We start from the raw sequence: 22,862 nt of genomic DNA, 5'->3' as shown, positions 1-22,862 counted from the left end.
GCTGTTTGTTGATTGTGCTTGTGTCTCACTGCTGTCCTTTGCTTCCATGTGCCACTGTGGCGATGGCTCCACGGCTTCCCTCTTACTGGCTGCGTGATCCCGACGGCTGCTCCTGGGTGAGTACCGGTTTGGCTAAATGACTGAGGCATGGGCTCAATTCTCATGCATATCCTTTGGCTCTGAGGCCACTAGGAGGTGTAAGGGAGGCCCAGGGTGGGGGTGGAAGAAGGGAGGGAGGGCACTCTGAAGTTAGGATCCTACCACAACCAGCTGACCTCTCTCCAGCCGCTTAATACACTGATGTGGTGATTTTTGGGTCACGTGATACAAGGCAAAGGTCTTTGGGGCCAGACTGGTCCGGAATAGAATGCTTATTCTGCCACTTGGAGCCGGGTGGCTCTTTGCATCTCAGTTTCGCATCTGTAAAATGGGAGTGTTAACACCTGCCTGACACAGGTATGTTCGCGCTTTTCTTCACGTAAGCCCCACGAGGGCAAGGATTTTTGTTCATCTGTTTACTGCTGTGTGCCCAGCACCAGGGGTGTAGTGGCACGTAGTAGGTGCTCAGTGAATATGTCTGGATGAATGGACGTCTTTATTCATTCAGTGCCACTCTGCCCCATCAGTGTGCTTTATAGTGGATTAAATGGCTAATGGATATAAAGTGCCCAGCATCATGGGGGCTCAGCGGACGTGAGTTCCCTCTTTGCTCGCTGGACTGTGAGTGCCTTGGGGGCCAGGGCTCTGTTCAGTGAGCTCTGGGCCCTCTGAACTGCGGGCGGGGCCATGTACCAACCCCATCAATCAGCAGAGATAGGGGCCCAGGCAACTGGACTCCAGGCCTCTGCTTAGAACTGGGAGGGTGTGGCAGAGCCTCTAGGTTCCATGGAAAGAAGGGGCTGCTGGGGAGGCCCCGGGGCTGATGGCGGGGCGGGGTGAAGAGGGATCTGCCTCCCAGTACTGCCACTTTCCTAGCTGTGTGACTTTGGACAAGTCATTTACTTCTCTGAGTCTTGGAGACCTCATCTGCCACATGCATATGATAATACTTCCCCCACACGGGCGAGGGAAAGAGCCCATAAGAAGTGCCCAGCAGAGGGCCCTGCATGGTAATTGTTGGTTTCCTCCTAGTCCTGGGCTCATTCTGAGAGGGTAAAGTGTCCCTCTTTTTGGCTCCTTTCTCCTACTTTTAACTTCACATCCAGCTAGGACTTGAATCCAGAAGTCAGGAGCCACAGACTCCCCAGCGGGCTGGCCAGGGCCCTGGCACAGGGCTGGGCTCTGCCCAGTGCGGAAGTGGTTCAGTGGAGGTCCCAGCTTGGCTATTCTTTTGCTGTGTGACTTGATTCAGGAACCCACCTTCTCTGGGCCTCCATTGCCTCACCTGTAAAATAGGGTTAACAGAGGACACTTTTGAAGAATTGTTTAGTGTGCAAATGGGTGGATTAGGCATTATTATCGCCATTACTATTTGGGTCTGGCTGAGGAGGCTCAGGGAGGGCCCTGGAGAATTACATCTCATCTCGGCCTAGAGATCCTGAGAGTTTCTGGTCATCATATGTATTATTGCCATTTATGGGATGTTTCTTATATGCTGGGCTGGTTTTTATATGCTATTTTAAATGCATTATCTCATCTGGTCCTCCCAGTGACCCCGGCATTATGGCCCCTGCTTTATGGATGCAGGAACCGGTGCTGAGTAAATCAAGTGAGTTACCCAGAGTCATATAGTTACTTAGGAGTGGAGCTGGGACTCAGACCCAAGTCTGCTCACCCCAGGGCCCAAAGTCTTAGTGTGAAACTCTCTTCTCTCCCTCAACGAGACAGAGACTGTGTCTGAGTCTTCTCCGTCCATCTCCAACACCAGGCACAGGGCTGGTGGGGACTACTGGACTGTTTGCTGAATACACACACACACACACACACACACACACACACACACTGCTCTCCCACCCAGGCCTGGTGCTCTAAGAGGCTTAAAGAGAGGAGACAATAGAAAGCAGGAGAAGGCCAGCACAGTGGTTGAGAGTCAGACAGACCTGGCTTTGAATCCTGTATCTATTGCTTACGAGTTGTGTGACCTTGGGCAAGATATTTAACCTCTTGGAGCCTTAGTTTCCCTACGTGTAAAATGGGGATAATGAAAGAACCTATGTGGCTCCTAGAGTTCTTGTGAGGGTTAAATAATGCATATGAGGCACATGGTGAGGACTCAATGACAGTAATTATTATTGTTATTATTATAATTGTGAGTATTATTTTGGGATTACAAAGATATCCCTCTTGGGACAGTGGAGACCAGGTCCAGGAGAGGCCAGCTGAGGACAGGCGAGTAGCAACCTAGTCTGACAGGTTCGGAAAGGCACCCGTAGGGTGACGGGAGGGAGGAGGCATCTCAGAAGTAAGGATGTACCTCCCTTTCCTAGTCATCTGCTTTCCTGCATACCCACTCTGTGCCAGGCCCCATGCTGGGCCTGGGGCACAGAGATGAATCTGTGTGGTCTCTGCCCCCGCCCCTTCCGGGAACTCAGTCTATTTGGGGAGGACACAGAAACCACCCACTCCACCTTTGATCGATGCACTGAAGTGTGAACTGTGACTGTCTTCTCAGGCAAAGACAAGGAGGAAGGGAATTCCTGTGGAAGGAACTGCTTTGCCAAGGTGCAGAGCCACGACCTGCACTTGGGGGAAAGCGGCTGGGGAGACAGGCTCAGGAGAGTTAGGGGGACCTGACCCGGAGCTGTGGGGAGCCGTCAGATATGAAGCAGGGGGATGACATGGTCAGCCTTGTATTTTGGGGGAACCCCATGGTGTGGAGGGCTAAGGTCAACTCTCTAGGTGAGAGATGCTAGATGTGGGGCCTGGGACCGAGCCGTGGGGTGGGCAGCGGTGGGAGGGAGGTTCATTTAGGAGGCAGAGGCAGCCGACTGTGCCAATGGACTGGACTGGGCTGGCAGGAGACGAAAGAGGTGAGAGTGAGGTCTTGGGGGCTGGAGAGGCTGTGGCCTGCCGGGGTCTCTGGCCGAGGGACATATCTGAGAGGAGAAACCAGAGCTGGGTTGGGAGCTAAAAGCCGCCAACCTTTGGCCTCAGCTGCCCCAGGCAGCAGCTGTGTCTGAGCTGGACACTGAGACAAGGCCTCTGGTCACCAGGGCCCATGCCCCCCACTCTTGTCTTGGGGGTCCCTTGTGGTGACCCTGGCTGGGTCTGGCAGGGATAAGAGCCAGGCGGGGGCTGTGTGGTACAGAGAAGCCCTGGGTTCTAGCCCTCCCAGTGTCACTGGCTTCTGGAAGTCACTTCCTCTCTCTTGCCCTCCTTTTCCTCGCCTTGAGAATGAGGATGAGAAAACCTGTTTTGCCTGCCTCAAAGATTAAGTGATCAAATGCAATTGGAGACAATAAATATTTATTGAGCGCTGACTGTGTACTAGGTTCTAGGGGCACAAAGATGACTCAGACAGGGTTCCTACCCCTCAGGAAGCATGAAGCACTTCAGAGTGAGCCCAGCCTAGCAAGCGGTTAACCCTTTCTAGGCATCAGGGAAAGAGATAGCTAAGCTGGGATTTGAAGGATAAATAGGAACTCTCTAGATGAGCAGTGGAGGGAATAAATTTCTAGGCATAGGGAACAGCATTTGTGAAGGCCTGGACCTATATAATGTGTTCAGAGTATGAAGTACTGTAGTTTGGTGTGGCTGGAGCATAAAGGGAGAGGAAGGCGGTGATGGGAGATGAGGCTGGACAGAGACGGGGTGCCCAGAACATGCAGGGCTTTGGGGACAGTCACTTTGGAGATGATCACTTGCTACCTTCTCCTTCCTGCACCCTCAGAGCTGCGTGTTCTCCTCATGGAGACCGCTTGGGCCCTTTCCACCCTGCTCCTCTCCCACTTTCCCTCCTTGTTCCCTTCTCACCCCGACCCTCGTCTGACCCAGTGGCTGCCACTCTCAGGAGTCCGTAGCCTGGGTTTCCTGCCAGCTCTGCCACTTGTAAGTTGTGTGGCCTTCAGTCACCTGCCCTCTCTGCACCTCAGTTTCCACCTCAGTAAAAAGGGGACAGCAGGCCTTCCTCACAGGGAAGGCGGAGTCTTCAGTGAGCTAATCCCCACAAATGGCCTTGCCCAATGTCCACATGTCATGGGCACCCATAACAGGGAGCTCCAATTACATCATCGCTATTTGGACTTCTTGGTCTCATTGGTCCCACCCACTCGCTTCCCCTGCCTCTCCTGGCAGCCCGCTCTGGCCAACAAAGGAAGGAAAGGATTAAGAAATAAGCCCAAATCTCCAGAGGGGTCCTGGCCCACTGCCGAGCTTGCTCCCTCCTGCCCCTTGCCCACCTTGGCCTCAGGCCCAATGACACTCAGCCTTGAGTGGGGCTGGGCTGGGCTCCCCCCAACTCCTCACCCCAGGGGCCCCTCCCTAGCTGGAGCCCAAAGCCAGCAGCAGCTTTGAAACAGGGATATATATTTTGAAAATATGTGGCTTTATTTTTTCCCCCTGGAAGCTGATAATCAGTCCTTTTTTTCTGAGTGACTGGGATAAGAGTGTGATGTCCTGTCTCTGTGGGAGGCCCCATAGTCTGGGCAGAACTGGATCCCTGAGCCTCCTGGATTTTACAATAGAGGCTAGTGACCAAGTCCCTTTTGCTATAGATGTGGGAACCTCAAATCAGAGCAGGCGGCTGATGGTGCAAGGTCACGCAGCAGGAGCCCAGGTCTCCAGTCCCTGTTTGAACTGTCCTATGAATGTTTGTGATGTGGTGACCTTGGCTGTCACTTATCTTCTCTGACCCTCAGTTTCCCCTGCTGTAGAAGGGGGTTAATTTTACTGTGAGGATTGGCAATAGTGTAGATAAAGCACTTAGTCCGTGCTCAGCACTCCGAGTCCTCAATGGTAGGTAGCTACTGTTCTTTTTTTTTTTTTTTTTTGAGGAAGATTAGCCCTGAGCTAACATCCGCTGCCAATCCTCCTCTTTTTGCTGAGGAAGACTGGCCCTGAGCTAACATTCGTGCCCATCTTCCTCTACTTTATATGTAGGACGCCTGCCACAGCATGGCTTGATACGTGGTGCGTAGGTCTATGCCGGGGATCTGGATCAGTGAACCCTGGGCTGCTGAAGCGGAACGTGCGAACTTAACCACTGTGCCATGAGGTGGCCCTGCTACTGTTCTTGCTATTATAACTGCTGCATCTAAGAACCTTCCGCTCTACCTCTTTCTAGTCTAGGAACTTGGAGTATTTGATACGGTATCTTGTTGAACAAATGACACCTCTTAAACCAGTTTTAAAGCCAGAGGCTCAGCATCTTTTACCCCACCCCCCACTTCCCTTCTTCTACTTGGCTGGAACACTCTGGCCTCACCCTCGGCCTGGTTTTGGCCCCTGCCCCCAGCCCATCTCTGCCCTCCTGGTGCCAAGCCTGCATGGTCTCTCTTCCAGGAGCCCCACGAGGGCAGGGTTGCCCTTCTGCAGCCTCCTCTGATCAAATGCCACTGCAGGCACTTTGGCAACATGGAGGGTCAGAAGGGTCCTGCGTTACCCAGGCAGAGGCTGAGGGGACAGACGGGGACTGTGAGCTCCCTGGAACCGTCCTCAGGGAGCTAGGACAACACTAAGACTTTTGCAGAGGCCAGGAAATAGGCCTAGAGGAGAAAACCTGGTCCACAGCCCAAAATGTGGTAGAGTAGAAGGAATACCAGACTGGGGCCGGAGGGCTGCGTCCCTCCCTGCTCTTCACGCTGGTAGAGTTTGGGCAAATCACTTGCCCTCTCTGAGCCTCCCATTTTCTGACTTACAAAAGGAAGGGGATGCACGGATGTCAGAGGTTTCTACTAATATTATAGGATTAAAGGAAGGATTTGGGAGCCAACAGACCTCGGTTTAAATCTCAGCTTCACCACTTACCAGTTGTGGGACCTCTAGCAAGTTATTTAACCTCAGTGAGCTTCAGTTTTTTCCCTTATAAAGTGGGAAATATATTAGCCTTTTCTCATAGGATGACTTAAGGGCTAAATGAGATAATTTGGTAAAATGCTCCGTTGATAGCCAGCATGTTGGAATTATTGCTGTTGTTAGTCTACGATTAGTAGAAACAAGAAGAAATCAGTCAAGGCCGGTCAGAAAACAGTTCATTGAGAGGGCAGGGCTTAAGAAATATACAGGATTCATTCATTCATTCATTCACTGAACAAATATTTAGGATTTGCATAGACAGGACATAGAGAAGAGGAGCAAGGAGGCACCAGAAAGCTGGGCTCAAAAAGCCCCACCCATTCTAGCTGTGTGATGTGGGATCAGTTACTTTTCTTCTTTGGGTCTCACCCCCTCATCTGTCAAATGGTGAGAATAGGGAGCATAATCCTTATCTCCAGAGTTGTCCTAAGGCTTAAGAGAGTTCAAATACACAGTGGGCGATCAGTTTGTGTCTGATTCCTTTCCTCTCCCAGCTCTGTTAATGACTGAATCTATGATCTCAGGCAAGTCCTTGAATATACTAGGCCTGCTTCCACCCCAGGGTCTTTGCACTTGCTGGTCCTTTGGCCTGGAACACTCTACCCCTGAACACTTTCATGACTTGTCCTCTTATGTCCTTAATTTTTTTTTGTTTTGTTTAAATGTCAGCTTCTCAGTAAGGTCTTTCCTGACTATCCCATTTAAAATTCTAATACCCTTTCCCGCCACAACACCCACAGTCCCTATCCTCCTTCACAGCTTATTTTTCTCCGTAGCACTTATCACTCTCTGACATACTATATTTTATTGAATACTTTTTTGTTGTTTGTCTCCCCCTATTGGAATGTAAAGCTCAAGGATGACGGTGATCTTTTTCTGTCTTGTTCAGGGTTATGTCCCCTGTACCTAGAAGAGTGTGTGGCTCATAGTAGGTGCTCAATGAATATTTGTGGAGTGAATTAACGAATAAATGAAGCCTTTTCTTTCTGGGTAGCACTGTGCTGAGCACATAGTAGATTCTTGATAAATAACTGTATGAGTGGTCATCATCCTCTCCATTTGCCAGATAATACTTTGGCTGAGTCAACCCTGAAGCCCTTTTGCTTCTAGCATTTTCTGCCAGGGCATCAGTTTCGGTTGGAGTGCCCAAATCTTTTGTTCCTGAGCCTGCGCTATGCAGAATTTCTAGTTGGGGCTGTTTGGCTGTTGGGCCCACAGTAGTTATTATGTCATTCTTCGTAATTAGCAGTTAGGCCCAGAGGATCGAGCTTTTTGTTTTTCAGCAGAAATCACAGCAGAGAGTGTGCCAGCCAGTGGGGGCCAGGCCTAGAGCAGCTTCCTCTGCAACTCCCCACTTCCCAGCTGCGGGTCCCTGGCTGAGGCAGGCCAAGGCAGAGGTGCCCAACGCTAGGGGCACCCGGGTAACCAGCTCAACTGCTGTCTTCCCCAGGCAGCATCCTGCCAAGTTTCTCCTCCACACCCTCAGCTCTCCAGCCTGACCCAGTAGAGAGGAGGTTCCCCATCCCCCTGGGGGAGCTAGGTATAAGTTTCAAAATGTCCAGTGGACGGGGCATTTTCTGATGCTCAGGCTTCAGTATTATGGTTGGAGAAAATAACCCTGGCTTTAAGACTCAGGAACCCAGGTTCAAGTCCCTGCTTAGCTGCTTGGTTGCTGGGTCACCTTACGCACATCACTACCTCTCGGGCCTCAGCTTTCTCATCTGTCAGACAGAGATCAAGACACCTGCTTGGCCTCACGGGGGAAGAGAGGCAGGAAAGTGTAGCAGGCAAAGGATAGGGTTCTGGAGTCAGGCACACCTGGCTTCCCAACTATGCCCCTTCCTAGCTGTGTGACATTCAGCAAATTGCCTCACCTCTGTGACTTCAGTTCCCAAAACTATAAAATGGGATTAAAATAGTACCCACTCCATAGGATTGTCATGAGAACGAAATAAGAGAACGCAAGTGAAGTACCTAGGGACATAACGTGCACACTATCCATCTTTGCTGGTATTATTATAATGATCGTCATGGAAATGCAGGCCATGTATAAACTGTCAGAAGAGTCCCAGCACTAAAGCAGGTAGATGTTGGTTTGAATCCCAACTCTGACACTTACTAGCTGGGTGTTCTTGGTTTTTTACTTCTCTGAGACTCTACTTCCTCATCTGTAAAATGGGAATTATAATCAGACCTGCCTCAAGGTGCTGTCTTGAAGGTTTAGAGACATATGACATATAAAGTACTTGGAACAGTGGTTGGCCCATTTTATAGATAAGGAAGAGAGAAGAAGTGACTCGCCTGAGCTCACAGAGCATCTCAGTGGTGGAACTTTGATCTGAACCCCGGTCTGCCTGCCTGGAAAGCCCACATTCTGTTTACCTCTTTTTGCCTTCACGCATGTATGGGATGATGGTGATTGTTCTTACTGTTGCTGGACTCATTCGTTCCGTGATCCCCAGTGCCCACACAGGGGAGGTACGCCATAAATGCTTGTGGGATGAAAAAAGGAGGGACCAGCGTGTCCTCACTTCCAGGGACGATTTTTTGGCGGGGCTGAGGATTTTTTCTGCTTGGTTGACAGCAGATTTGAAATAAAAATCATGCTCAGGGCAGGTATGGGCTTTGTAATCTGCAGAACCCTTCTGTACATAATTTGATCCCTTTGGCTAAGTGCGAGACATCCTGGGAAGGCACTGCCACCTCCATGGGACTGGTAAGGAAATGGGAGCCCAGAGAGAGTGTTATGGATTGGATGTTGTGTCCCCTCAAAACTCATCTGTTGACGCCTTAAACCCCAATGTGGTAGTATTTGGAGATGGGGCCTTTGGGAGGCAATTAGGGTAAGATAAGATCCTGGGAGAGGGGCCCTCATGGTGGGATTAGTGCCCTTATAAGAAGAGACACCAGAGAGCTCCTTCTCTCTCTGCCACGTGAGGACAGAGCAAGCAGATGGCTGCCTGCAAGCCAGGAAGAGAGCTCTCACCAGAATCTTGCCATCAGCCAGGGATGGGATGCTGATGATGGTTCCTATTGTTACTGGACTCATCTCATTCATTCTGTGATCCCCTGGCACTTTACCTTGGACTCCCAGCCTTCAGAACTGTGAGAAAATAAATGTCTGTTGTTTAAGCTTCCCAGTCATCGGTACTTTGTTATGGCAGCCTGAGCTAAGATAGAGAGCAAGTGACTTACCCAGCCACATAGTGAATTTATGGCAGAGCTAAGCCTAGAACTTGTTTGTAGCCATTTCTCTCTTTCTTCCCCATGGAAACACTCCCAGTCACTGAAGGCTAAGAAATTGAGACTAGTTTAATGCTAGACAAACAGCTCAGGGACTGTCCTCCCACAGCAGCTTTGGAGGATCTTGGAGCGAGTCACACCCAGCTATCTCTGGGTGTCCAGGCCCCCTGCTTCCCTATAGCCCCTCCTCAGCCCTCTCCCAGGTGAGGGTTGGGCCAGGTTGCCTTCACCAGTCTTAGAAGGGGCTCAGCTAGCTGGAGGCACTGTGTCTTTTGGAAAACCCTCTAGGCCTCCAGGGTTCCCTGCCCTGGGGAGAGAGAATTAGTGGGTTAAACTTGAGTGAGCTTTGCTGGATTAGGGTCGTTAGGCTCACTCCAGCTGGTGAGAGAGGGGATTTGGGAAAGGCCATGGGGGGCCAGATCCTTGGGTCCCCCCTGGAATGTCCCAGGGCTACAATCAGAAACAGGCACAACAGCCTTTCCCTGGGGTCCTGGGACGGATGTTGGTGTTGTTCATTCATATCATTTCCAAACTGCTTTCCTGAGAGTGATATGAAAGCAGCATGGCACAGAAGACAGTGGCATCAGACAGACCTCGTTTAAGCTGGGTGATGTTGGGCAAATCAGCTAAGCTTTCTAGGCTGTAGTTTCTTCGACTGTAATTGAGGCTGATAATACTTTGCAGGCTTGCTGTGAGGCTGAATGCAGTGAAACATATCAAGTACTTAGTACCCGCCCAGCACATAGTAAATACCTAGTACATGTAGTTGTTGTTATTTTATTATTTTATTTTTTAAGGTTTATTGATTTATTTAATTAATTTATTTTCTGAGGAACATTAGCCCTGAGCTAACATCTGCTGCCAATCCTCCTCTTTTTGCTGAGGAAGAGTGGCCCTGAGCTGACATCCGTGCCCGTCTTCCTCTACTTTCTGTGTGGGACGCCTACCTCAGCATGGCTTGCCAAGCGGTGCCATGTCCGCACCCGGGATCCAAACTGGCGAGCCCCATGCTGCCGGAGGGGAACGTCCGCACTTAACCACTGCACCACCAGGCTGGCCCCTGTCGTGTTATTTTAATGATAAATTATCCCTAAGGTCCCTTCCAGCTCAGACCTTCCTGGGTTTTATGACTGTAGAATTTAGCTTGGCCTCCAGCTTTGCACGGGAAATGTCGCTGGAGTTGGAAGAAGGCAGTGAACAGAGTCCTGTCGTGGAGGTTGGAAGACTTGGGTTCAAGTCTGGGCTCTGCCACCCCTGTGCTATGTGACCTTGGGCAAGTCCTTTCTAGTTTCCGGACTCATTTCCCCATCTGCTTAAAGTTAGCAGCATGGGCTTGGTGATCGCTGAGGGCTCATCCAGTTCTAACATCTTGTGAATCGAGGGGCCTAAAGGAACACCTGAGCAGCCATCCACCGGGTCCTTTTTTACAATTTCAACTATTTTCCCCCTCTGCCCTTATTTCTTGGGGTGTGTCCACAGCAGAAAGGATGTAACTTGCCAACTCCAGCATATGTATTTTAATCACATTTAGTTTTTTGCTTTTAATGTGCACAGAAAACTTTTTGCAATGCAATTTGCTTAATGCAATTTTTGTAAGCACAGTGCACTGGATCAAAGAGGTCAAACCATGCTCTGTGTTTTCAAATATGAAAGGCAAGCTATTGTATAAAAGTACTGCATCTGCTGATTTCTTTTGCTTTTATCTCTGAAATGACCAGAACAGGCAGCCTTGTGTGCTATAATTTAAAAAATATGCTGCAGTCAATGCATCCTAAAAAAATAGTCATGGGTATGATTTAGATAAAAGGATGTTTGTTAAGTATCATATAAGAGAGAAAAATGGGAAATTATCTAAATGTCCAACAACAGGTTTAACTAAATTATGGTATATCCACTTGAGAGCACTGTGAAAAATGATGACTCAGTTGTTCACAATATATTGTTAGGTAAAAAAAGTCAGTTCCCAAACAATATGGACTAAATTTTTAAAAACCATTAGGTTGAACCGTATGCAATGGCTGATATTTGACCATTTTTAACCTATAAAATCAGCAGTTTCATATGACTTAATCTAAACAAAAAACGTACACATATAAGAAAAGGTACTAGAAGAGAAGCCTTCTACCAGAATAGTGATGGTGGTTATTTCTGATTGATGGCTTTATGGTGAGTTAAATTTTTTCCTTCTTACTTAACTACATTTTCTATGAACAATTCAAGTATCACTACTAAAAATGATCCCCAGAAAGGCATCCACTGTATGAACGGTAATTCTCCTGCCCCGCTGCAGTGTGTTTGATTTATCATTTGTGTTTAAAAGGTTTAAAATGACTGCAATTTTACGGCCATGGGCAGGATGGAAAGCTCTACTCTTCGTGTACTTTTGGTACTAGGATTGGTTTTTATTCAGTAGTGACTGCTCAGAACACTTTGCTGGTGGGCCCAGCTTTTCAAAGCCCTCTTCATCTCTTGCCACCCCCTACAACAGACAAGTGTTTTCCATGAGCCCTATCACTGGGGCTTCAGGCCAGCTGTGTCCCTAATCCGCCCATGTCCCAGATTTGGGAATGGTTCAGACTCCAACTGTTCCCCCCCCTACCCCCACGTTCTTCCAATCTCATCTCTTCCAGGTCATCGGAGGTCCCATCTACTGTCCCTGGGCTTCCCCACTGGTCAGCACCTAATTTCACCATCTAATTTCACCCTCTGCTGTACAGCTGGTGTTTGCTTTGGCTGGAGCTCAGTTTGCAATGGGGAAGGATTAGGACCCTTTCATGCCATCTTTTTTCTTTTTGTTTTTTTCCGGAGTGCCCTTGACCGCTCCAGGGGCTGACAGGCAGCTAGCAGGGCCTGTATTCCCTAGGAAGGAACAGGAGGGGTGGTGGGGGAGGCATTGGCGGGCTCAGCTGGCAGGCGGGATTGAGATGGCCCCTAGAGACCGCATCCTGGGGCTTGGAGCATGGCACAGCCACCACCCAGATGTGAGCATGGAGCAGGCAGGGCAGGAGCTGAGTTTCTGCCTAGGAAATTAGCTTCAGAGATGGTGCTTGGGAACTTTACCCTTGGTACCCAATAGCAGCCTCTACAGGGGAAGCTGGAGTGGAATGTCCGGTTTGCAGAGGCCTCTTCTGAGAGGTCAGATGGAGTAAGGGTCAGTTCTCTGCCTTCAGATTGGGCACTGCTCATCTCCCCACCCCCTACTCGGTGGTGAGCCCAGCTACCCTCAGGCATTGGGTACTCGGCCTAGCAAGTGATGGTGTGCACCTAATTAATAACAAAAATCCCTCAACACACGGATAGCACTTTACAGTTTATGAAGCCCTTTCATCTCCAGGCTAAGAATTAAAAACCAGGACTGGAGTTCAGGTCTTTCAGATTCTAAAGCCTGTGTCACCAGTGTTTGGTGTGGTGTTGCATGGCGCTCCGAATTGGAGAGTGGTTCATGCCTGCCATCTGTCTAGCTGTTTTCTGCTAGCCCGAGAGTGCTACTTTCTTCAGGGTGATGATTATTAAATACTACACACTCCGTGCATCCAACTGAGCCTCTTTAAGTAGGATGTGTCATTGGTTAGCACTTTATGGCATAGAGAATACTGGTTCTCATGAACCTGAATTTGCTGGATAATGTGGTGGTGGTGGTGAGCTGGCTGGTGATCGATCTTCAAGATTCATCCTTCCTGGTACCAGATTTCCAGGTCTGAGGCACAGGGGAGGTAGGGCAAAAGCTCCCCAAACCAAAAGCACAGCTGAACCTGAGGCAGGAGACCAGAGTAGTCAAGAACAGGTGTCTCACCCTGGTACACAGAATGACCTTGGCCAAGTCACTTGACTTTCCTGAGCCTCAGCTTCCTTATATATAAAATAGGGATAATTCATTTACTCGTCCAACAAATATTTATTGAGTGTGCACTGTTCCAGGAGATGAACAAGAGGGACAAATTCCCTGCCCTCCTGGCGTTTGCAGTCATGTGGGTCGAAACTGCAGCAATTTATTGAGAGGGACAATAAACAAATAAATCTATAGTAGAAAGTCAGGTAAGAGTGAGTGCCATGAAGCAAAATTAAAGCAGGGCACGCGTGTGTGAGTGGAGGCTGTTTTTGATAGGGGTGTCAGGTGGTCCTCAAGGGGTTCTTACATGTTTCAAACAGGTAATTCACATACTGTGCTCAGTTCAGTGCTGACAACAATTGAGTGCTTAACAAATATTATGTCAACCTGCTCCACACCTCTCAGTCCATAATTTCGTCTCCAAATAGCAGTAATAATTAACACTTACGTAGATCTTACATTTAGACACTGTTTTAAGCCTTGTAGATATTTTAACTCGTTTAATTCTTACAATAACTCTTATGAGGTAGGAACTGTTATCCCCTCTCATGGGGTCAGAAACAGGCACAGAGAAGGCAAACAATTAGGGAAGGCTGGAGGCTGAGAACTGAACCCAGGTGGTCTTCCTAGGGGCTGAGCTGAGATGTGAGGGGGCTGTGATTAGATGGAGACCAGGAGACAGTCTAGCTGGCGTATACAGGCTCTGATGTCAGATTGCCTGGCTTCTTGTCCTGGTAGGTCTAAGCCTCTCTTCTTCATCTCAAACATGGGAATACCAGAAACTATCTGACCTTATAGGGACCATGCTTAAAACAAAGGCTTCTTTCTGCCAGCCTGTTCAGAGATCAGCCTGGCATGGAGTGAGAAGGGTCAAGGGGCCTCTGAAACTTCTGAAAGGAAATAAGGGCACATCAGGCAGTTGTCAGAGCAACCCAAAGTTCGGCTGCAGACTAGGCCTTGAAGCTAGGTTTTTATTATTTGGTGGGTGCCAGGGCGAAATTAGGAGACCCATAAATGCAGAAGACAGCTGAAATCTTGGCGTGGCCACAACACAGCTTCCATTTCAGGCCTTACACAGCTGCCAGGAGAGGTAAATTCTCATCGAATGTCAGGTTGGAATGGCGCCTCGAGACGGTCAAGTTAGTAGATGGAGAAACTGAGGCCCAGAAAACCTGAGTGACTTACCCAAGGTCACTGGGTGCATTAGGGGGCAGTCAGCTGGGGCAGCCTGGCAGCAACCTCGGCTTTCCCTGAGGCTTCCAAATCTCGGCCTCCCACCTGGCCCTCCTCCGGCCGGAAAGGGCCTCACCTTGGTCCGGGACACTAGAGGCCTCACTCCCCACGTGGGTGCTGCAGGGGCCAAGAACACCGGGACTCCAGAGCGGGTTCGACTTGCGCGTGCGCACACGCTGCCGGCCCCTTGCCGTTCCCCCTTTTTCCCGCCCCTCCCCTCTCCTTACCGGCCTAGGGGAGGGGGGCAGCAGGGGGCGCCCGAACTTGGCCTCAGCCAATGGGCTGACGGGCCGCGGGCCCGGCCCCCTCCTTCCCTCCCGCGCCGTCCAATAGAAATTTACTACAATGTTGTGGCGACCGAGGGGGAGGGGCGTGCGCGGGCGGGCTGGCTGCGGGCCGGGCCGGCCTCGCCTCGAGGAGGGAAGGCGGGAGGGCGCGCGCCGGGGCCGCCTGCTCGCTCCCTCGCTCGCTCGCTCCCTCCCTCCGCCGGTGGGTTAGTCAGTCCGTCAGTCCGCCAGCAGCCGGCGGGCCCGCGAGCCGCAGAGGGCCCGAGCCGCGGACGCCGGCGCCTCTTCCAGCCATTGTTCGTCGGGCGGCTGCAGCGGCGGGCGCGGGAGCCCGGGCCCCGGAGCCACCGGTGAGGCGAGGCGGCGGCGGGCTCGGAGCTGTCCCCGAGGGGACGGTCCTGGCGGCCGCGGCGGCGCCGCAGCCTCTTTGTCTGCAGCCCCCCGCAGGCCCGGGGCCGGGGGCGCGGGCTCTCCGGCTTCTGCACGCCGGAGGCTGGGGGGCCGGAGCCGGGACGCGGCCGGCCTGAGGAGGGAGGCGGGGGTTCGCTGGGGAGCGGCTCAAAGTTAGGCTTGGGGTCGGTTTTTGACGAGGGGAACTCGGCTCTGTCTGGTCTGTCAATCACTGGAGAGTGGGCAGGAGCCTCGGGAGGAACCCCCATGGGGGAGAATTGCAGGTTTCGGGCGGTGAAGGTGTTGGGTGCAGCCGCAGAGCGGTTTCTTCGTGACGAGGCATCGGGGCTGCCCGGGGAAGTCAGCCTCGATCTGGGGGGGGGGGGGGGGCGGTGCAGGGAACCCCGCGAGGACTTGAAGGCCTTCCCGCCATTGACACTCGCATCATTGAGAAAATTCCCAACCCCGGGGCGCAAAGGCGCTCAACCTTGGGCTTCACGGTTCCCAGCGACCAAAGGGTTAAATCTATTCTTTCATCATCGTGACCTCCTTTTTCAGTTCGCGCATCTGTCGGCTTGGAAGTATTTCCTCCTGCTGGCTGGGCTGCTTGTACCTGCGGAGGGGCTGGATCTGGGCTCGCCCTCCGAGATTCATCACCCGGCCCTTCTTCCTGTGGCGGGGGCGGGAGTGGGGCGGTGGTACCAAAACAGGGTTATTCTTCCCAGGAACGGGCATCCTCTGGAGGGAGAAAGTGATCTCACGTGAAACAAATTGCTGACGGATTGGTTTCTGGCCACATGATAGGACTGTCATCCTGTTGTTTCTCGAACTGCACTCTACCAGAAATGACTAGTCTGGGGAGACTTGTCGTTTTTTTTTTGGCCTGTATTGCTGATTAGGAGATAGTTTTTTGTTTTTCTTTTTTTAAGAGATGTCGAGCTTTTTTTAGTAGTCTGGGTGATTTCACAGCTGCTATTTTGTTCTTTCTGTTTTCAGGGAAAATTGCAAGAAATGGTTGTCTTGTGTCTTGGATATTATTATAGTGGGTTTATACTCTCTTGAGGTTATAATGTACTCAGGGCTGTTGCTCGTTACTGTTTCCTCAGTCTGTATTTCTCATTTCTGTATTCTCAGTCCTGGCAAAAATTCTAGTTGGTTTGACTCTTTTTTAATCAAGCAGATAAATATATCTCTCCTTTATATAATTCTTCTTATCTCAATTTTGTTAGTGTAGCCTTCACCCTGACTTTTTATGGAAACTTGATGTACTCTTCATTTTCCTTTTCTGTAAAAAGGGAAACATAATAAGTTCTTTGCCAGCTGTACAATTTTTGGTTTTATAAAATAGTTTCTTGGGGTGTTATTAATATAATCTGTGTAGAGTACCTAGCAGAATATCTGGCACACAGTAAGCACTCAATAAATGACATTAAAAAATGGATGTAATAACTGAACATCAGATTGCCTTGGAATCAAAGTGCTAAGTCAGAGTGCTTTCTGCAGGACGGTTATAGTTAAGGTACAGATAGGTGTTATTCGGATCCCTGGGGAAATTGAAGTCTGGTATATCTTTGCCACTGTTGAAGTGGACTCACTGGCAGACCCAAGCTCAGCCTGCTAACTTTCTGATTCCTCTTGCTTCTAGAAACAATACTACTCTTTTTTCCTTGTATAATTGAATTCAGGCTTAGAAGCAAATGTTCTTAATCTTTAGGCCTCACCCAAATTCTCTCAACATTTGTACCAGTGTTTTATATCAAATATCTTATAGGTAAGTTCTTGCACAAAATGACCCCGATCTACATTTCCACCTTTATTCTCCTTTTTATGTACTTGTGTTTTCCAACCAAAAAGAACTGCTCAGTAGTAACCCGTGCCGTCCCATCTCTGTACCTTTGGCCATGTGGTTCCGTCTATGTTTGTCGTATATATTCCTCCTGACTGTTTTCAGTTCTCTCACATTAAAAATGTTCCATATACTAGTAATTTGAAGTGTGGGGAACAGTTCTCTATGTGGAAGGAAATTGAGGGGATTTTTGGTTTTGTTTTGAATTTTATTTGAGCTTCATTAGTGTGGCCAGCCAGTTGAATTTTCTTTAACTAGGATTCGTTAAAAGGATTTCGGTTCTAAGTGCCCCATCAATGTTAGCCCTTAGTGGTAGATGATGGCTGATGGTAAATTAAGAAAATCTCTTAGACTCCCTTCCATTCTACTTAGAGCCAAGAACTCCACCAACTGACAAGTTTACTGCTTAGAAACTCTGGCTGTCTGCAAATACACTAAGCTAGTTCAAGAAAGTTTTATCTTTTAGGTGGATCTCGCTGCTTGCTTTCTGCATCTCTTCTCTTTCTTTGTGGTCTAAGGGCCAACATTTCCTTAACGTTTGTTAAACACTCAAATCATATTTATTATATTCAAGTAGTAGATATCTCGCATATGTTTTAAAGTAGGCTTATCCTCAATATAATATGTAAAATAACATGAAATAATAATTTATGTAATATTAACCAAATAATACACAGGTCTTCCTCTTTGAGTGTTTAAAAGTACTTTCATCTTATCTCCTTTCTTTTTTCCTTAAGAAACACTTCTAAGGTAATATCTAAGTTAACAAATAATTTAAAATGGTCCTGCCTCTTCTGAAAAAAATGGTTGTGGCATTTTGTTCAGATATGACCTATATCTTTTTCCTGTTACTCTCTTTTGTCAGGTTTGTGCCCCACATTTAAAGTTCACCTGTGTGATGTTTTCTGGTGTGCAGCTTGAGTTGAACATTTTTGGAAATTACAGAGCTTATCTTCCATTTCATTCCTTAGTTTATGATCTTAATTTTAAACAAATTCATATTATGGGAGATAATGTGCTTCTAGTGCTGTTTGCTTTCCTTCCTCCTGTTCCTAAGAAAGCTTTGGAGTTAAGCTTGTCAGAAGTGTTGCCTAAAAGTCACAGGGTTCTTGAATTCTCTGCAGGTGCTTTGACATGCTTACCTGTAGACTGTAATTTAAAATACGTGGTCTGTAATTTGTGATGTGAGTGAGTGGCCTTGCTTATATTATTTTCTGAATGTCCAAATCCAATTTAATTTGCTGATCTGATTTTATGACTTTAGCATATCAATGGCTGTCAGGGGCTGCATTTGGTTCTGCAATCAAGAGGAGGGTATGTTATTTAGACCACAGTCTGTTTCCTTGTAATCTAAGAAGCAGGCCAGCCCCACTGCTGCCAGAGTATTTTTCCAAGAGTCTCATCAGATTCGTGATTGGTCACATGCATATCCAGATACAGATTCATCGCTGTCTCTAAAGGACTTGTTTTTTTCCCCTGTTGCTTGAACATGGAACCACCTTATTTTATTTGTGAGCTAAACAATAACAATTCTAGCTTTTTTCTTATGAATAACTTTGCTTTTTTCTCTGAATAACACCCCTAAAGATGAAACTTTTAAAAGAGGCCTCTGAATTGATCAATTAAGGGCCTTATTTATGTAACAAATCTGGAATTATTGGAAGGTTATTGACTCTTTGCATTTATAAGAAGCTTTTAGTTAGAGAAGAGCCAGATTCTAAATATATGTGTTAATTTTTTTTATTTGTTTAAATTTGTTGATATGTCACTAGTGGCTTACTGTGTGTCCTTTTTATGAGTGGGTTCCTGTGTGTTCAGTAAAATGCAGTGCAACAAATACTCTTGTATACACACTGGGTTAGATTATTATTTTGATTTACTCTGCTGCTATTTAATGAATACACATTGAGAAGGATAAAGAAAAAAGCTATAGCAATGAACAGTGTTCAGAAATGGAGGCATTGGAAAGAAGAACTTTGTTATTTTATTTTGAGGGCTGATCTTATTTAGAATTAACTGCCTCACTGAGACTACTTCAACTGCTGGTTTTAGGGAAGTTTAGTGGGACAATCTGATTATGATGAAAGTCTGTTTACACTTACTTTTGCTAATTGTTTTTACTTAGAGGGGATTGTACCCACCTTGAAGTCTTCGAAAATAAATTGGCTAGCTCTGTGAACTTTAAAGAAAAGCAATATACCTTGGTGTGGCCAACACAAGTCAAGGAGTGACATGGAGAGGCTTTAATATACCCAACCTCCAATCTTCATCAGCTTTCTCCAAAGTCACCCTAAGGAAATATGCTACCCCTAAAAGTCCCTTCTATATAGAAATTCCAGAGCCATCCTGGCATCATGTTTATTATTTATTATTTTATTATTGCATTTATTAAGACCAGTTCTCATTTTGCAGTTACCTCTTATCTCCAAGATAAATCCGTATGAATTCAACTGTGATTGTGATTGAATTGCTGCTCTCTCCTTCCACGGCTGAGATCTCTGGGTCACTTCCACCCACATTACTGTAGGCCGTCTTCTGTCATTCTCAACTCTCAGGGCAGTCTCTATTAAGATGGTTTCTAAGTTAATGTGGAGTGGAGCTTGGGAAGGGTTAAAGTAATCTTGGCAGAGTGGTTTGGAAGAAGCAAGATTGTCTGGTAGAATGGATAGCAACTATGACTAACTATTGATATTGATAAATAAAATTGAAAGAAGCAGTGGATGCTGTTTTAATATTATCATCTAATTCTATCTATATATGTATATCTATCATTCTCTTCTGTTATCTAAGAATATTATCTACTAATAGGGACAGGAATACCTCCATTTCTTTTTGGAAATAGGTAGAAATAATAAGATAAGATAAAATAAAATAGGATATAATACATACTCCTGTAGTTAATTGTAATTTATAAATGCAACCTGCCTGCTCCTTGTGCTTCCATCCTCTATAAAAATCAGCCTAATCTGAATAAACTGTTGGTAGGCCTTCTATAGGTCTGAATTGTAGCACTGGACACCACATAGAATGATGTTTACATACTTTCTACATTAATATTCACTTAGAAAACTTTTGTATTATGTTTGATAATATCTGCATTAAACCATAAAACAGTTATGACATAAAAGTTTTGAGTGAGAAACTTTTAGTGATTTAACAACATTAAAGCATAAGGTTATTTTGAATTGGTTAAATTTAAGCTTGTGACCCACAAGTGTGATCAAAGTGTATACTTTTGGTAATTTATGAATATATAGTATTGTGCCAAGGTTTAGTTGCAATTGCTATTCAGCTATTGCTTAATGATTACATAAATTAAGTAACCCTATTAGAATAATTTTAACACAATGAGATCTTAGCAGTATATCTCTGAGTACATCATCTTATAAAGATATGCTCTTTTAATTTATATGTCAAGCATGTATTTTAATTTAGCAATTTGAAGTTCTACATATATGCAAGTGAACTGTTTCACCTTGATAATGCACTTGGAAGAGATGGTTGAAATTCATTTCCCCCACCTAGTTTTGGCCATATGGACACAGGCAGTACTACTGTCAAGAGCTCCAAGGATTTAAACCCTCAAGTTTTACCTGCCAACCATTTCAGCATGTAATAGGGACACATGGAAGGCAGCTTAAAGTAAAGGCTTTTTTTTGCTACCACCCACTAGCTCTTTCTTGCCCTTTTATCCTTTTAATGACTCAGAGGATCGACACTGTTGCTGACTTACTACCTGCAGAGTCCTGCTAATCTTGATGGAATTATGTAATTATATAAGCCTTTTGCGTGGTGTCATATGATGTTGTATATATGTCCTCCCACACGTGTGTCTTTAGAGTAATTTCTTTCCATCTGGCGTTGGAAATGAGCTCTTTGTGAGGTTATTTTTAAATCTTCAAGCTTTCTGGCATCCTCAACACTTGAAATAACACAATTGCTTTTGAAGGCAAGAAAATCCACGTAGTATATTTAGTGGTTTTTTTCCAGTGAAAATGTAAATAGTATTTTATTTTTAAAATCATATCCTGTGTTCCAAACAGGCAAAACATGTATTTTATGTTTACATAGTCTCCAGATAATTTTGTTAGATAGGAAATAGTCAGTTTGTTGCCAAGTAGATAAAGTAAAGGAGAAGTTCTTAAGAGAAAGGATGCCAAGAGTAAGAAACCTGTTAGAGGAAAAAGGTTTCAAAGATGTTTTATTCTCTGAAGGTTTATTGGTATCCTTTTCTGAACTCTTGCACCATTTATTTGTTGTATACCAGATTTGTCATGTGTTGTTTTATATTTCATATAAAACTGTTATTCCCCAAAGAGATTGTCAGCTTCTAGGGGGCAGAGGGTTGATACCATGTCTTTCATTGCTCTCTCCATCTCCCCAAACACAGATATTGCTTCGTACAGTAACTCGATACGTAACAGGGGACACACTAGACATACAGAGGTGTAGTGAGAATTTGAAATGCAGGATAATTAAGATTTAAGACCTAGGTTACAATTCTGACTGCTTCTCATTGCCTCTCTCTGTATGTGTATGTGTGTGTATCATATTTTCTTGGATAGTAAGTCATGCAGATATCATGACACTTTACTTCTAAAACACTTCAGTATGCATCTGCGAAGAATAAAGACATCCTACATAACCACAAATACCATTATACCTAAGAAAATTGACAATATTTCCATAATATCAACCAATATTCAATCCATATTTAAAAAAGATTGGTGTCATCTACTTAGTAAGATTCACCCAACAATTCTTTTTTCTCCAGATGCTGTTTTTGTCGACTTATGCTTGCTAGTTGTATTGTCTCTGACATGACTTTGAATGAACACTGGTTAACAGGAAATGTTCAATAGTTAATGTACTCCCTTTGGTCTTTTCTAAGATTGAAAAGACTAGCAGTGGAATGAATGACTGCATAATGATCATAGCATCATATTTAAATAAATATACTAAAGAATTTGTCCAGTGGCCAAAGGGCAAGGTGATTTTGTTTGATTTTGGTTTTAGATTTTTATTATGCCTACTTTGGTAGGCAGCCTTTAGGATGGTCTCCAGTGATCCCTGCCTCCTGGTATTCATGCCCTTGTGTAATCCCTTCCCCTTGTGTGACCTGGACCTGGTGACTTACTTCTGATGAATAGAATACAGCACAAGTGGTGGGAGTCACTTCCAAGATTAGGTTACAAAAGGCTCTGGCTTCTGTCTTGGGCACTGTCATCTTGGGCACTCTCTGGCTCTCTTCCTGTCACTCGGATCACCTGCCGCGATATCCTAAGAACATTCAGGCAGCCTATATAGAGGCCCACGTGGTGAGAAACCAAGTCTCTCAGCAGCTATGTAAGTGAGCTTGGAAGCAGATCTTCTGAGGCCTGACAGCAGCCATGTGAGTGAGCTTGGAAGCAGATTCTTCAGGCAGAGTTGAGCCTTGAGATGAGTGCTTGCCTGAAACTTCGTGAGAGACCCTGAGCCAGAGGCACTCATCTAAGTCATGCCTAAATTCTTGACTCACAGAAGCTGAGATAATAAATGTTAGTTGTTTTAAGCCACTGAGTTTAAGGGGGTAATTTCTTGTACGGCAATCAACAAATACATCTACCATTTATTAATTTAATAAATATATATCTTTTGCAGATTTTATTTTTCCTTTTTCTCCCAAAGCCCCTTAGTACGCAGTTGTATATTTTTAGTTGTGGATGCTTTTAGTTGTGGCATGTGGGACGCCGCCTCAGCATGGCTTGACTAGTGGTGCCATGCCTGTATCCAGGATTTGAACCAGCAAAACCCTGGGCCACCGAAGCAGAGTGTGCGAACTTAACCACTTGGCCATGGGGCCGGTCCCCAATTTAATAAATATTTATTGATCATCTCCTATTTACCAGGCAGTGTCCTAAGTGCATTGGGATGTACAGTGAATAAAGTAGAATAGAAGTGTCTGCTCTTGTGGAGCTTGCATTTTAGTGGGAGGGGACAAATAATAAGTCTACAAATCAGGGATTTTAGTGAGGGTCAGGGAAAGCAGGATAAGGGAACAAAGAGTGAGGGAGGTGGGTGGATATTTTAGATTGGTCAGAGA

General features: G+C 46.5%; 1 protein-coding gene across 50 annotated transcripts in view; it reads left to right on the top strand.

Moving 5' to 3' along the window:
- Nucleotides 1–22,862, top strand: part of EPB41 (erythrocyte membrane protein band 4.1) — a 174,582-nt gene that overhangs the window by 4,793 nt on the left and 146,927 nt on the right. For 18 of the 50 annotated variants that reach the window (XM_070610431.1, XM_070610429.1, XM_070610454.1 and 15 more), the window contains exon 1: nt 14,629–14,894. The exons of 19 other annotated variants lie outside the window; for them this stretch is intronic. The gene's annotated coding sequence lies outside the window, so the exon portion shown is untranslated. Of the gene's footprint in view, nt 1–14,626; nt 14,895–22,862 lie in introns of those variants that run through there. 13 more of the 50 variants (XM_070610458.1, XM_070610432.1, XM_070610430.1 and 10 more) reach the window with 3 other exon arrangements.

The sequence above is a fragment of the Equus przewalskii genome, chromosome 2 (assembly GCF_037783145.1).
Source record: "Equus przewalskii isolate Varuska chromosome 2, EquPr2, whole genome shotgun sequence".
Lineage (NCBI taxonomy): Eukaryota > Metazoa > Chordata > Mammalia > Perissodactyla > Equidae > Equus > Equus przewalskii.
This window is presented reverse-complemented; position numbering and strand designations above follow the sequence as displayed.